The following is a 16,074-nucleotide window of genomic DNA, read 5'->3' on the forward strand; positions in this document are numbered from 1 at the left end:
TTTTGTATCGTTATCGTGATATCAACTGGCGTAATAAACACATCGCAAAAGGCCGCGACATATAGGTTTATTGTTTTTTTAAGCCCCCAACGTCTGCCTGGAAGGCACTAGGATTAAGCAATGGTTATGGTTAGGGTTAGGGTTAAGGTTAGGGTTAGGTGCCTTGAAGTCAACGGTCGCAGCGCTGCCCGGAAGGAGACGTTGGGGGCTTAAAACACCATCGAGCGACATATATCTAAGGACAGTGCGAGATTTTTTTGTAAGTTGAAAGAAAATATCGGAAGAAAACTTGTTAAAAATGTTAAAATGTAACCGTCATTCTTTTTTAGTGGTGCCTTTTTATGTTCAATTCAATGTTCAATTTGTTCAATACAAGAATGTCGGAAATGATTTCCTTTCATTTGTTTTGAATTCAACCAGCAGTTTGTTGTATTTTAGCAGAATACTGAAAGCAGTAGAACAGAGAACACTTTAATATCTGTTCATTTATCGCGAGTAATATACTGTAATTATTACGTTTTTCAACAACGTTGTCGCATATCGTACATTTTCCTCATTTCGTGCAGCCCTAAATTTAATGTAACGTCACCTGGCATCAATCAAATACATCCACACACATTCCTGGTCGATTAGTTTGTAACTTAAACACTTATCTTGCAATAATAATCTAATTACGAATGCGCTAATTTGCATAAATACCTCAACAGAACATTGGGTATAGCCAGGTGAAAATGCCTTGTTGAATCTTGTTGACATCTTACAAAAAGACTTAATGTTAAGGCTACCTGTGAGCATTAATACATAGAGGCAGGAAGAAGTACTTTAAACCAGTCTTTATTAATTATTATTGCAGAGATGGGGTTTGGGGCTGGGTCCGTGGAACTGTTGCTGGGGGATGAGTCTGATGGAAGAACAGGAGACAAGGGTAAGGAGAATGCAGAAGACAAAAGGTAGGTCCTGTTCCCCATCTCTGCAATAATAATTAATAAAGGCTGGTTTAAAGTACTTCTTCCTGCCTCTATGTATTAATGGGTAGCCTAAATGGGTTCCATTCAGACCTTCACATTAAGTCTTTTACTGTTAAAATCTCAACAGGATTCAACAAGACATTTTCACCTGGCTATACCCGATGTTTAGATCGGTTGTGGTATTTGTGCAAATTAGCACATACGTAATTAGGTTATGCACCGTTTGCCCAATTTTCAAAAAACGTGTAATACATTTGTTTGTCTTGATGTAAGTAATCCACTCAGTCATTTTCATGGTGATATCTAAAGGTTAACATTTTTACCCTATTCACGTGAGAAAAAAAATGAATAGGCGTATGAACAGGCTATATTTGAGTCTTTTTCGAAACTTTCCCCTAATGGGATTCTTCTAGGCTTTTTTTTTCCTTACTCAGGACATATTGAGGATTCAAAATCTGAAAAAAATGGCTTCTTTTTTTTGCAATTTGTTGAAGGTTGACCCCCATTTTGGCTTAAAATGACTGGACTAAACTGGTTCCGGTACCCAACCCTACTTCACAAAGACGTCACTGCTGAAGAAATAGTAATTTGGCTCAGATACGTAACAGAGATATAGCCTAGTTCTTTTGCTTACTCAAGTAGTTTTGAAGTGCATGTCCATTTTAGTTAATGAAGAAATGGCTCAGCTTCTATTTCCCTCGGAATAAACTATATAAATTAGTTATATTTTAAAGGCAAATATACAGACACTGATTTGGTTGTTTCTGTTCCAAGAAAAACATGTTAAAGTACGATGGTTTGTTTGTACATGATGTTCTTAGAGTGCTGTGGAAGCAGTAGCAGTGACACTGGGCAATGTATTTACCTGGTTCCAGTAGTAAAGTCTGACCTTCCTAGAAGCTTGCCAACACTCCTCGTCTGAAAACGTTGTGTTCTGTTGGTGTAAAGAAAACAAAAGTCAGACAATGCATCATTATTAACTTACAGCGTCAGCCTTAGAAAATCCAGCAAAATTACAAAATGTACAACCATCCTGTATATGATGTGAATGCCTCGCCCATGTCCTGCTCAGGTAGAAAAACGTGACAATGGCCGATGCTTAAATTTTTTTTTACAATACTTTTATTGTTATCTTTATGTGTATAACTGTATTGTAAAGTGATGCATGGTGTGATTCTGAAGTTAAAATGTGATTTTATTTTCGACCTGTGGACTGGAGGGGAAAAAGTAAATTATACTGTTTCTACTTTTTCCACTTAAAAAGGTGCTCAAAGTGATGTCACGGCTACAAAATTTTTTCTCACATACAGCAAACATCTCCTTACTATCCGCTAGCTGCCTGTCCCTTGAACACACTGTAAAAAAAACGTGGTCTCTGTAGACAGCCCAAGCTCCACAAATGGCAACAAAAACAAACTGTGCCAACCTGCACCACCAAACATAACAAACAGTGTTCCAGCTTGGTTGAGCCATCACCGCAGCAGCGTTGGCACGTAGGCTACTTCTAAAATGCGCGTTCATGACTATTTCAGGAAGCATGGAAGGGAGGGGGAGGGGACCATGGCAAGTGTAGCTCCTATGGGGCCATTTTGATGCTACCAAGCGCTCACCCCCTGTTAGCATTCCATTGACTGCCATTCATTTTGACGTCATTTTGACAGCGAATAACTTTACATCTGAAGCGTTTAAAGACTTTATTTGTCCATTTTTTATTTCTTAAGAAACACGACAGTGTATAAAGGGCTCCATTACCTTGTACCTCATGTTAAGGCTCCGTAGCAGACGTTTTTTGTAAAAATAGGCTAACGACTGTGTCATAACCACGCAACTTACTGTTGCATAGCAGAGGAATCACCGTATAGTACAGGAGAAGCTCGCAGGCAGTTTGGACTCACATTAGCTGTTTAAGTTTAATTACTGATGTTAACTAGCATTTTAGTTAGCAATAATTAGCCTGTGCCTATGTTATCTCCTTACATATACCTATGCTCTCCGTCTCTGTAAGACTGGGAATGATTGAGATTTCTCTTGGCACAGCTACCAGAAGACAGGTTGCTCACGTCACATCTACGTCGTCAAAATCAGTTGGAGGCTGCGCAGTAACGCTCAGCGATCACCGGAAAAGTGCTTCTAATATCCTTCACTGGTCTCCGTCCAGAGCAACGGGGTCTATTGGTCCATTTTATATAAACGGTCTATGGAGGGGACGGGATGAGGGAGTGGCGAGCTAGCCTCCTTTTGTTTGACAATACTTTGAATGTCAACAAGAAGTAACGCCACCCAATATCGCTTAGAGCACCTTTAACAAAAAAAGCTAATATTGTTAAATGAATAGATAAATGATGAATAACACCATATTACTTTACTCTATATGAATAAACCACATACTTCATAAAATAGGAAAATTAGGATTGAAATCAGTGTAGGCCTATATATAATCAACAAGACTAACGCTGGGTTTTCACAGGCAGGGGCAATTCAAGTGGGGCAATTCAATTCATTCCGTATGCAAACAGCGAGTGAAGTCCACTAAGGGCGGTGTCAGTCAACCTTTGGAGAAAAACTCGGAAAGTGTTTATTTTTCTTCTGCAGGGGACTGGGCCAGTCCTTCAAAATTGCACCGCCCCAACATGCACGGCTCAGGCTGCATCGACACTTTTAGTTCCGGTAAAAATAATAATCTTTGCGACTACAACAGGGGTTTCCAGCACCACTGGTACTGGAGCCTGTGAACGCAAGGCAACGTGGGCTACCAGCACTTTCGGGGCTTGGAACCCCTAAGTAGTGAAGTAAGCAGTGCAATAATGTCTAGCTTTTGTTTCAGGTTAATAAGACATTATAATCAATGTGTGATGGCTTCTCTCTCTCTCTCTCTCTCTCTCTCTCTCTCTCTCTCTCTCTCTCTCTCTCTCTCTCTCTCTCTCTCTCTCTCTCTCTCTCTCTCTCTCTCTCTCTCTCTCTCTCTCTCTCTCTCTCTCTCTCTCTCTCTCTCTCTCTCTCTCTCTCTCTCTCTCTCTCTCTCTCTCTCTGCATGGTATCCAAGGCATGGTAACCGTACCAAGCAACATAATGGTGAGTATGTGAGGTCTCGGAGCGGTCGCTGCCAAGTATTATTACAGCTTTCAATCACGTGAGCTGTTATTTACCCGGGGCATAGCCAGTACGCGTTATCAGGTAAGATATCTTACTTGGAAAGTCACTCTTCACAATCCTATTCGTTGGATGTACGACTCAGAACATTTAACCTTGTTTCAAAGGCTTGAGTGAGGCTTGAACGACTTATTGACATCAGACACTCAGCTCTGTCTAACTTAAACCTAAAGAATTGATGAGACAGAGCCAAGCGATGTAAAATGCTTCTGCCTGAGGCCTCACAAAGACCAAGAAAGTGGATGACGTCACTCCAGTCCTGAGGTCTTTACACTGGCTTCCTGTCCGTCAAAGAATTGATTTCAGAATACTTTTGTTGGCTTATAAAGCACTGAATGGTTTATTTCTGATCTGCTGCTACATTATGATCATAATAACCATCCAGACCTGCCAGGTGGTGTGTCCCCAGAGACAGAACTAACCATGGAGAAGCAGCGTTCACTTTTTATGCACCACATAGAACATCACATATCTGGAACAAACTCTCAGTTCTTTTAAATCAATGCTGAAGACTTTCCTGGTTGACACTGCCTTTTATTAAATCTAATAATTATTCATTTCTAACACTGCACTGAACTTATTGTATTGTACCATGTTTTTGATTTTCTATTCTCTTTAAAAGGGGCTGTAACTTGACAATCAGAAGATTAACACAACAGCAAACAAATATAAATTGCTATGTAAAGATATAATAGAGTAATGGCGTCCTGAGCAGAGAATGAATGTTGTGAGCTGAGCTTCTTCTTTGTTTTGAAAGCCGTTCCGGACGCACGTGCATGTGGCCGTGAAAAAAACGTATTAATTTGTGGAGTGGTCTGTGAGAGCCACGTGGAGGCAATCCACCCCAGTATTCCGAGTACGGCCCCTTTTAATGACTTTGAATTGCTTTGTTGCTAAATTGCGATATATACAGTAAATAAACTAACTTTGGTACCTTCGATGCCTGTATACTTTGCTGGACAAAATAGATACTCCATCTCGCACACGTCTGGGCAAAAAAAAAAAAAAAATATATTATACATATATATATATATATATATATATATATATATATATATATATATATATATATATATATATATATATATATATATATATATATATATATATATATATATATATATATATATAAAAAGAGAGAACTTCATCTCCCATGGGGCCCCAGGTGCAGCAAAAGGCTCCACTGTAGCAAATTATACAGAACATTCCTAAAGCATGACTCTCCCACTCCTACACACACACACACACACTAACACACAGAGACACACACACACACACACACAGACACACAGACACACATACCATGTGGTTCCACACAGCATACGCCCTTCAAGTCAATAGAAATGCACACAAACTAAAACATGCACTGTACTATGCTACAAATGCTATAACGCTTATCTACAAACTCAAGAGTTTGTATTTACACTTGAGACCAAGTGACAGAAAAAGAAAAGAGAGAGAGAGAGAGAGAGAGAGAGAGAGAGAGAGAGAGAGAGAGAGAGAGAGAGAGAAAGAGAAAGTCCTCTATTGGAAAATCAATCATGCCCCTTTCAGACATAGACTTTGTATTTTCAGTGTTAGCCCACTCCTACTGCTCTGTCAGAGTGTCCAGCTCAGCACAGGCAGGTGGTGCAGTATCACATTGCCATCATTTATTCAACAGGACCCGGACTGAGAGAGGAGAGAGGGGATGGATGGATGGATCGAGGTCATGTCAGGGAGGATGGAGGAGGACGAGGATAGATGGCAGCCTAAAGACAGGGAGACACTTTCCACTGTACGTTCTTCACAGTTTGGATTAGATGTTATCAACAGCCATATTTCCATCCAAATCCCCAGAACATTAAATTAAATGAATCAAAGCCAAATCAAAGACATTGTTTTGATAATATTCTACTGCAAAGCGAACCATGCAAATACAAGGTTGGAAAAGACTTTCACAGATGACGTTTTTTTTTAGCTAAAGGTTAGGGCCGCTCGATATGAGGAATATATGCGATAACGTTGTTAAATATACAGCTATTAAAATGTACTCAGTTCTGCATTTCTGGCACTTTCACTATTCTCCTACAATACAACAAATTGCTTGTTTGATAGGGCTGCAACTAACGATTATTTTAATAATCGATTTATCTGTCGATTATTTTTTCGATTAATCGATGAATCGGATAAAAAAAAAAACATTAATTTACATCAACTCAATACATACATACTTGTTGTTTTAGTTAATAGTTGTTAACCTTGGATGACTTGGGTCGTAGGGATACAACCTCCGCGAATAGGTTGCCTAATAGTTGCGCGACACAACGAATCGATAATTAAATTTGTTGCCAACTTTTTTAGTAATCGAATATCGATTTTATTGATTCATTGTTGCAGCCCTATTGTTCAATTTAAAACAAATGAAAGGAAATCATTTCCAACATTCTTTTATGGACAAATTGAACATTATATTGAATATAAAAGGCACCACAAAAAAGAAAAGAATGACAATTACATTTTAAAGTGCAGTTTTCTACCGATATTTTCTTTCAACTTGCACAAAGAATCGGTTTTGTGTCTATCACGATATTTTGCAGCCTTTCGCCATGTGTATATTGCGCCTGTTAATATTGCGATGAAGATAACTTTTTAAGCCCTACTAAAGGTTCACTTACTTTTTTAACTGCATCTCATGGTCTAAACCAAAGAACATGGTTTGCTGGGTGACATTTATGATAAACTTTTTTCTAATGGTACTGGAACAGCTTAAATTAGCACAGGGATCCAAAAAAATGTTGCGCCCACATGAGCCCTTAAGTTTAGTTCGGAGTCAAAAGTTTGTCATATATAATCATTTATCTTTAGTCGCTATTGCCTCACTAAAATTTTTATCGTCATCATTATTATGTGATGTTACTGAACGCCTCAGACGTTGAGAAAGCAGAGCTAAAAAAAGGTGCATTTCTGCAGGGCACAGGGGCTTCAAAGCAAAAGCTAAGAGAGGTTTGCATAATGCGCACAATTAGATAAATAGATGGGAGGACGCAGCTCTTTCTCTTCTTTATCACAGAATCTGCTGAGGTAAAGATGATGAAATTCCAGGAGAGAGATGGAAAGACATACTGTATCAAGGCAAAGCAGTGCATAAAAAAAGATGAAGGAGCGAGTAGGAGGTTATACACCTTCGCAATAAAACTTCACATCTTCCACACTCCCTGCCAAAATGGCACAGGTATACTGAATAGCCTGTGATTTCCATTCAACTGTACTCCTACTTGCAGTCCTTGCTTTGTGTTAAGGTTCAGACGCACGAGGCCGATAATCGGCCGCCGGACGGTCTGGCGAGGTCCGTCCGTCGTCCTTCATTTTGGCCAATGTGACATGTATAAAAGGTGGGGCCGGCAGTCAGACTCAAAATGACCCATCTGATTGGTAGAGTGCTAACCCGGAAACAGGCAGCGGAATGAAGCGTAACTAGAGTCTCTTAAAATCTGACGAAAATCTTTTAAACAGACCTTTCTCGGCCTATTTCTCGCTAAAAATGTTTTCACAAACACGTTTCAGTTAACTATTTTAGTACAATATGAGATCGTATTCTGAACGAGACGCCATGACAGTCTGTCTTTGAATTTCCAGAGAAACCAGACCCACGTGACGTGTTCGTCCAATCAGCCGTTTTAATTTTTTTGGGCGACAATACAGATTAGCGCCGCCTGCTGTTATGGAGACGTATTACGTCTCGTTGCTTCGGTGTGTTCCGAGGCACTTTTTTGACCAACTCGGGGGAGACCGATCAGTCCGACTGCCTTTTCTGCCGACGGTCGGCCATCTGGTCGGTGTGTTTCGACCTTTAGACTTTGACGTAAGTGCAGGATTAAAACTGCAGAGAGTTATCAGCTAACTCTGCAGCTCCTATCCGCTTCACAGAGTGATTAAGCCTCTTTTAGCTCATTGTTTTGGTTTTTAGGGAAAGAAATGTACTGTCTCACAACTCCCATCCAACTTTTTGAGGTTCTAGAAGGCGCGGACCTCTCCAGCCGTCTCTCCGTCAGCTCTGCTGAATCGTCTATTATTACAAATAATAGTTTGGTTTTATGTGGTTGACGTTGGATGGTGATGGCATGTGGCTACGAGTCCTCACTACGAAGCCTCGGTGCCTTCGTCCGTTTCCAGCGGGATGTCCAGTGATGTGGTGTCCTTTCCCTGAGACTGAGCTTGATTCCCGGGCCACGTTCGGCACCGACAAAACGTAGCAACCCGTTCTTTAAAACTTTGCGCCCTGTTGTGTGCCCCAGCACTCTGCCTTTTTATTACAGGCACGTCTCTGCTGATTGGGTATCACCTGTTACACGGCCAATAAACGAGAGAGACACCCAACAAACGAGAGAAAACATACCTCCAAACACTACGCACACCGTTTCAAACCGTTCCGAGGAAACATCTCGTTCAACCAGGAAATCGTAGAAAAACGGTCTTTGCCATTTTGAGATAGAGCGTGCCGCTGGAGTGCCGGTGCTATTCAGCCGGGCGACTCCTTTTCTGTGCGCCGATCTGACATTTACATACATTTTGCTGTATGATAAATCATACACAAGTTGACGGAGCTGATGGGATTACATTCCAACAGAACTGTCCCTCGTATCATTTCATGTGATAAAAAAAATCAAGATTGAATGATCAAATGGATTGATTGAAACTCGATGTTCACCGTGATGGATTACATAACTAAAAACCTTTGTATCTAAATCGAATCTCAATAGCTGCCCGGAAACTGTAAGACAAACGCATAAAGAACCATTAAAGCTCACTCTGTTCCACACGATACAATCTTTAAATATCACCTTTAAGAATACTAACTTAATGTCCGGTTGGCTTTTTTTAAGTCACCTTTTTTTCCCATACCGTTAAATCCGTCTAAATCTAATATGCTTTAAAAACAGCTCCAGAAGTGGAACTTTGCCTCGGCTGGAACGGTGACTGTGAGGCCCTGGTCTAATACGGCTTGAATATCCTGAGATGACCAGGAATTTGTCTGGCTCTAATCCTTTCCCATAAGGAAGCAGAGTTCACAGCCTGTGTGACACAAAGCTCAGTGGGCACAAAAGGGATAGAGCGGGTTAACAGGCCCCTAATGGGGATCAAACCATTTTTTAAATGCAAGCCAATCAGCCCAAACAAGCTTACGCTGCAACACACAGACACATGGGAGCTTATGCAGCGACTTACAGAACTTCAAAAAGGGGGAATTCACACGTGCACGCACACACACACACACACACACAACATCTACTGGAGCAATCTATCACTGGTCTGGTATTTTGACGAAAAACTGAATCCAGGCTGAATTGTATTTTTGTCTATAACAGATTTTGTTGGTGTAAAATAGCTGTATGTGAATCTAATGTCTCTCCAATAATTGCAATAGTCACCAGCAGACACTTTGAACTTAATTCAGAAACCAAAGTGAATAAAACAAGGAAGGAAAATATATGTTTTCTTAATGAAAGCACAAACTATTTTAACCATCAAGAGAGAGAGAGAGAGAGAGAGGGAGAGAGAGAGAGCAATGAAGAGAGGGAGAGCAAAACACAAGCAGCGAATCAGAGAAATAAAACGTTATTTTCGGATTCATATTTTTGGTTTGATATTGGTTCTGTTCTCTGAGGGAAGGAGATGCATGGAGGAAAAATACTGAGACAGCTTTTGATGGTTTTACTCCATTTTTGTCGGCTTTGAATGGCGTGTCCCCCCACCCCGTGACCCTCGCCGATCAACTCAGCTTTGTGACCCAGATTGCCATGTGGGCTGGACAAGGGTCCATTTCAAATGTGAACTGCACATGACCAGGGTGGCTGGAAACGGTAGCGCACAGGCGTGACGCAATTTTCACAAGTCGCCGCGAACATTTGAACAAACTGTGTCATGGTAACAGGAATGTTTTCGGAGTTATCATGAATGAACACCGCTCAGTGTGACATGGCTAGCAACGTGGTCTATATCGACGACGTTTCGTTTTTTGGGATCGTTCAGTTGCCGCCGGATGTCCCCTTATTTCCGCCGGCTGGCCGTCACCTTCCTCTGTCCTTGTGTTGGCGTTCTAAACTCCGGTGGATTTACGAGGACTATGGTTAACTGCTCCTCAGATCTCTGCAGGGTAAGTCCAGACAGCTAGCTATTGGACAGATAGTCCGTCCAATCAGAGTTTTTAGGTTGCACGACTTTTGAACGTTACATATGCTCCACCAAAACAAGTTCCTTCCCGAGGCTATTTTGCAGCGGCACCGTGGCTCTGTCCGGCTCTTAGCACCGCCCGAGACGATTGTGATTGGTTTAAAGGAATGCCAATAATCCAGAGCACGTTTTACTCCCATCCGGGAGTGCTGTGTGGAGTAACCAGACCTTTCTCTACAGCGCTGTGGAGGAAGGTCTGGCAATGCGAGAATAGTAGCAACGCAGAGCTAGTAGCGAGAGCTAACCAGCCATGAGCAACTACTGTCAAGACTGTCTTTCAGACAGAGTTGTGGTGCTTTGACATTCGGCAAAAGCACACGTACTGCATGGCCCTTATAGGGAGTTTCTGTGTGGGTGTCTGTGTTATAGCTGTACTATGCGAGCCTCTCCGGTGTGTCCGACTGTGGTGGAGTGTCAGTACATAGCCGTAGCCCCCGCTGTTTGCCACCTTACCGGCGACAAATATCAGTCGGGTGATCACCTGTTTTAACATCATATGCGAACAAGAATCTACGTGACATTCGCTGTCATGTGATACACACATATTCAAATATTTCCTGTATCCAGTGCTGGAGTTTTTCTTTTTTTTTTTTTTTTTTTTAAGATTTAGGATATATCATTACCAAAACTCAATAGGTTAAGCTTTGAGTCAAACAGAAAGCTGCAACCAGAGGAGTTTACAGTGAGTTGAGGGATACAGTATATATTTCAGGGGTGGAAACACATAGGCCTACTTTAGAGCCTGCTGTCATGCTGAGAGAGCATACGAGTGCGTAAGGGCTCACTAAAGACTCATTAATTACACACCGCTTTAAAAAGGTTAATGAAGCGTCTGGGCAGGTGAGGCAGAAAGGTCAGGCCTGAGTGGTACATCACAGGAAACAGCGGTTAACATTCACATCACACTCAAGACGGTCAGACAGTCACGATGAGTCAAGCTGGATTCCAATCGCAGCTCCAGTTTGAATGCATGTACGCACGCTGAAATCTGATCGGGTGGTGATGGCGCAGTGGATATGATGCATGCCTTTGGTGTGGGAGACCTGGGTTCAATTCCCACTACGATGCATCAACCAGTGTGCCCCTGAGCAAGACACTTAACCCACAGTTGCTCCAGAGGGGTGTTACCTCTGACATATATAGCAATTTTAAGTCGCTTTGGATAAAAGAGTCAGCTAAATGACATGTAATTTAATGTAATGATCGCGTTTCTCATAATACACTTATGGCAATAAAAGAGGTGAATGAAGAAGAATCTTCGTTGGTTTTCTGTGGGTGTTTTTTTTGGGTGGATTTTTCAGATCAATTTGAGAAGTGTCTATGGTAAGCATTTTCCACATTTTATCATGTCATGCAGTGTTGGACTCGCCCTACCTCGGAATTGGTCTTGTCTCAATACTCTCTGGTCTTGGTGATGACTGAACCAAGGTCCGGACCAAGGTTCATGTTTTTGTTACATTGTATGTATTTGATCCGGTAAGTTTTGGTTTCACACTGCAGTTATGCAAGCGCACTAAAGATCTATCTGTGACAAAACTACGTCCTGCCGTCATCACATACGTGAGCTGCGTCTCCAGATACTTCTGGCTACTTCCCCGTCCTCTCGTATCCTCTCTCTGCGTCTGAGTTTTTTTCCAACTGACTGCTGCTCTCCCCTACTCTTTTTGTTTTGTTGTGATGTCGAGAAGCAAGACACAGGAACTTTCTTTCTGGAGCATTTATTCAGAGATAAACGGAAAACCTTCACTGTACATTTACTACCACTTCACAAGAAAACTGCTGATGTATTCTCAGCTCTGATAGCCAACGGCTGTCTGCTCTGAGCGCATTCACCGTCACTCTCTCTCAAGTACAGGCTAAGCACCGAGCTATTCCCCCTATTCCTCTTGTAACACAAAGAGAGCCTGCCAGAGCTTCTTGTATTTGGTCCTAAAGTCCGAACCATCCAAAAAATGCTTTCACACTATAAACGAACCGGACTGTGGTTCAGTTTGGTCCGGACCGAGAACACATCTTTTGATCGGACCAAAATCTGGTCTTTTGATCGAGACCGTGGTCTGAGGCACCTTTCTCTCCTGCAATTTTGGTTCGGACCAAACTGATTGATTGATTGATTTTATTTGCCCATTTCATTATAAATTACGATACAACTATGCACCATACATTAAAAACAAAACAAAGTCAGGATAACACAATAAAGCCCTGAGGATTATTTCCATTGTGGTCTGAAAAGTCCGAAAGTCCGGACCAAATGAGGTAGGCGTGAAAACGCCCTTAGTCTCGGTTTAGGTGGTCTTGACTACAACGCTGGGTTTTTAGGTCACGATTCGACCTGACTGGCTTTTGTGGATCTCCACAGAGGGATGAGCATACTAATGTTCCTCTTTGCTCTTTATTTTCTAGCATAATATTACCATCTCTGAAACTGAGTTGTCTCTTAGTCGCCGAGTCAGGAGTCCTGAGTCCTGAGCTGACGGAAATTCATGCGGTCTCCTTTTTTTAACGTTCTTTTTTTATTTTTTTTAACCTGCCAATGTAGTTTCAGTTTTTCTTTTAAGGTTTAAGTTTTTATTTAGTTTCAGTTTACTAAAAATATTTGTACTGCTCATTTTCGTTTTTCTATAATAACCCTGCACAGACTCAGACAGGATGAACACATGTGGTGCACTGCTTAAAGCCATAAAGACTGCGATACGGATCCACTTTAAAGAAATGTTATGGGAGCAGAAGTGGATTAGAGAAGTTGATCTGATCTTTCTCTCTGTGTGTCAGATTCAGATACTCTATGGAATCATCTGTCGTTGCTGCTGTCTGGAGCAACAGCAGAGTCAATTGAGCGTTAAAGCCGAGTAAATCTGTCTGTGACCCCGGTGGGAGGCGGGTACACACACCCACACACCACGGTGTCCCATGGCAAGTCCCATGGGTATGGCTACAGATCAAAGCTATTCCAGGGTTTACACTTAGCCAAATGAATGTAACTAAATGACTTTTCTCAGATCTAATGATTGTAGTTGGACTAATTTAGCAAGATTTTTTTTTTTTTAAGATTATTTTTTGGGCATTTTTAGGCCTTTAATGACAGGACAGCTGAAGAAATGAAAGGGGAGGGAGAGGGGGGAATGACATGCAGCAAAGGGCTGCAGGTCGGAGTCGAACCCGGGCCCGCTGCGTTGAGGAGTAAACCTCTGTATATGGGCGCCCGTCTTGAAGATTTCGGAGTGTTACTTATATTATTTGCTCTAGCAGTTTCAAAGTTTTAGACACAGATATGGTAACAATAATGGTCCAAAATATGTGAAATTGCATATTTATTTTATTGAAAAACATACCATTTTCTTGTAGTAAGGACCCCTTAAAGGTCCTATGACATGCTGCTTTTTGGATGCTTTAATATAGACCTTAGTGGTCCCCTTATACTGTATCTGAATTCTCTTTTATATAGACCTTAGTGGTCCCCTAATACTGTATCTGAAGTCTCTTTCCCGAAATTCAGCCTTGGTGCAGAATTACAGCCACTAGAGCAAGTCCCACAATGAGCTTTCCTTAGGATGTGCCATTTCTGTGTCTGTAGCTTTAAATGCTATTGAGTGGCCTTAACCAACTGCCATGCTCCGCTCGTTTGAAAGCCATGATGTCGCTCTCTTTCTCATGGGTGGGCCAAATTCTCTGGGTGGGCAAAGCAGAGAAAGGGGAGGTAACCTTTCCCATTATGACGTCATAGAGGGAAGATTCCAGATCGGCCCATCTGAGCTTTCTTTTCCCAGGGCTCGATTTACACCTATCGCACTGGGGGGCCATAGGCAGGCTAAGGCAACTCATATTGAAGTTAAAAAATCTCATAAAGTGACATTTTCATACCATGTGACCTTTAACCCCCCCCCCCGCCAATTACATGCCCTTAAGTCTTTCACAAGCCTAGGGAAAACATTCCTCAAATTCATCATCATTGCTCAAAAAACAAGAAAATTACTGAAAAGCCCTTAAAGTGGGGATGTTCGTTTTTTTGGCCCCGATCCCAATCTGAGTCCTTTAATATTGGGCATCTGCTGCAGGCTACTTTATGCAAATGAGGAGCGGGCAGCTCGACTCGCTGCCTCTCAAAACCTCGCGAAAATCTCCTAAACTGACCGTTGTCGATCCGAAGTGAAGGAAGATTCGGCAACTGCAGCTTTTTTCTCCACTAAAAAATTTTCTAAAACTTTTCATAATATAAGAGATCATATACCAAACGAGCCGCCACGATTATCGGTTTTGAAATCCGGGAGCAGACAGCCCCATGAGTGAAGCGTTCGACCAATCCGGTGCAGCCATCGCAGCTGTCGGTGGGTGGTGGGTTGTTTTGCTCGTCAGTGGTCATTTCTAACTGCTAGTGGCGAGCCCACTAGTGTGAAATGCTGGGAGGCGGGCCGAACCATCACAATGTGATAGGCTTTATTATCTTTATCGACACTGATCCATTAAAATAACACCCAGGGTGGCTGTGATACCAATTCGTAGAACTGTCTTGGCACATCTAAGAGCTCAGAAACATTGACATTTAAAGATCTGCAATGTCCACGGGACACATGCAGTATATGAGTCGAGTCAAAGACGCTGATCTCAAACACAGCTCCTAACGCTCGTCTCGTTACATGTGTTCCTACTGCACACTAGCACACATATAGACACATTAAAGACGTATAGAGATTGTAAAAAGGAAGCAGACCAGTTTTACAGGCTCAGTTCTACACAGCAGGATCGGCCATGCTGGCGCCAAAAAATACCATTATCTGGTTGAGTCTGGCTACTGAGAGGGAATGGACTCCAATAAAGTGTCCAGAAATATATCCACCGAAAATGCAGTGTAGGCCTCTGATCGTTTCTGTATCCGTCATCTGTATAAAGTCAACAGTCAGGACTGCAATAGTACGGTCAGTAAATGTGAAAGACTCTACCCACGAACCACAGCCAAAGATTTAACAAGCGTGAGTACTCCATTTGAGTGCATCCAAAAAAGCTTTTTGAAGGGCTGCTTCATCAGGTTATTTAATCAGTTAGGGATGCTTCGACCGACTGGGCGTCGTTCATGTTTTACAGACCATTAATTAATTAAAAATAATAATCAGCAGAAAATACTCGTTAATGCCCATTCATACCAAAATAAGCAATTTGGCTATTTTCGGCGGTGGGAGTGTCACTTAAAAAGGCCCATTTGTGTGATGTCCCGTTGTGTTCTTTAACATACTTGTTGTTTGGCAAAAAATTCAGCGGTTACACAAATTCCTGGCCACGTTTGTTGTTTTTAAACTTTCTTGTGGCAGCGATAGAGGCAGTGATGTTTCCTGTTTCCTGTACGGGACTCTCACACCGCCTCAAAAAACACACCGACAAGTCTGATCTCCGGTTACATGATTGGCCACCGCAGCGTGACGTCGGGTTGCGTTTCTCCAAAAGCTGAGTCGGTTACAACTTTTCACCGCGGGCAACCACTGCCCCCACTTTTGCGTTAACGCACTACCCCCATTCAAAATGAACGGAAAGACCTGCGTTATTGCCGCGCTGTCTGACGGCAGACGCAGGCTGCGTGAATGCAGACTTAGTTGCAACCTTTAAAGTTAATACCTTCAATTTGTGTAATATTTTGGCACAACATCAAATATTCTACTACTCCAAATTAAGCCTGTCACGATTACAAATTTTGCTGGACGATAAATTGTCCCAGAAATGATTGCGATAAACGATAATGTTGTCGATGAGAGAC

At 41.9% G+C, this 16,074-nt stretch overlaps 1 long non-coding RNA gene across 1 annotated transcript in view; it reads right to left on the minus strand.

Moving 5' to 3' along the window:
• LOC114555075 (uncharacterized) overlaps positions 1–16,074 on the minus strand; it is a 53,728-nt gene that overhangs the window by 22,054 nt on the left and 15,600 nt on the right. Inside the window, exon 2 of the long non-coding RNA XR_003692530.1 lies at positions 1,834–1,902. This is a non-coding gene — a long non-coding RNA (uncharacterized LOC114555075). The remainder of the gene's footprint in view (positions 1–1,833; positions 1,903–16,074) is intronic.

Source organism: Perca flavescens, chromosome 1 (assembly GCF_004354835.1).
Source record: "Perca flavescens isolate YP-PL-M2 chromosome 1, PFLA_1.0, whole genome shotgun sequence".
NCBI lineage: Eukaryota > Metazoa > Chordata > Actinopteri > Perciformes > Percidae > Perca > Perca flavescens.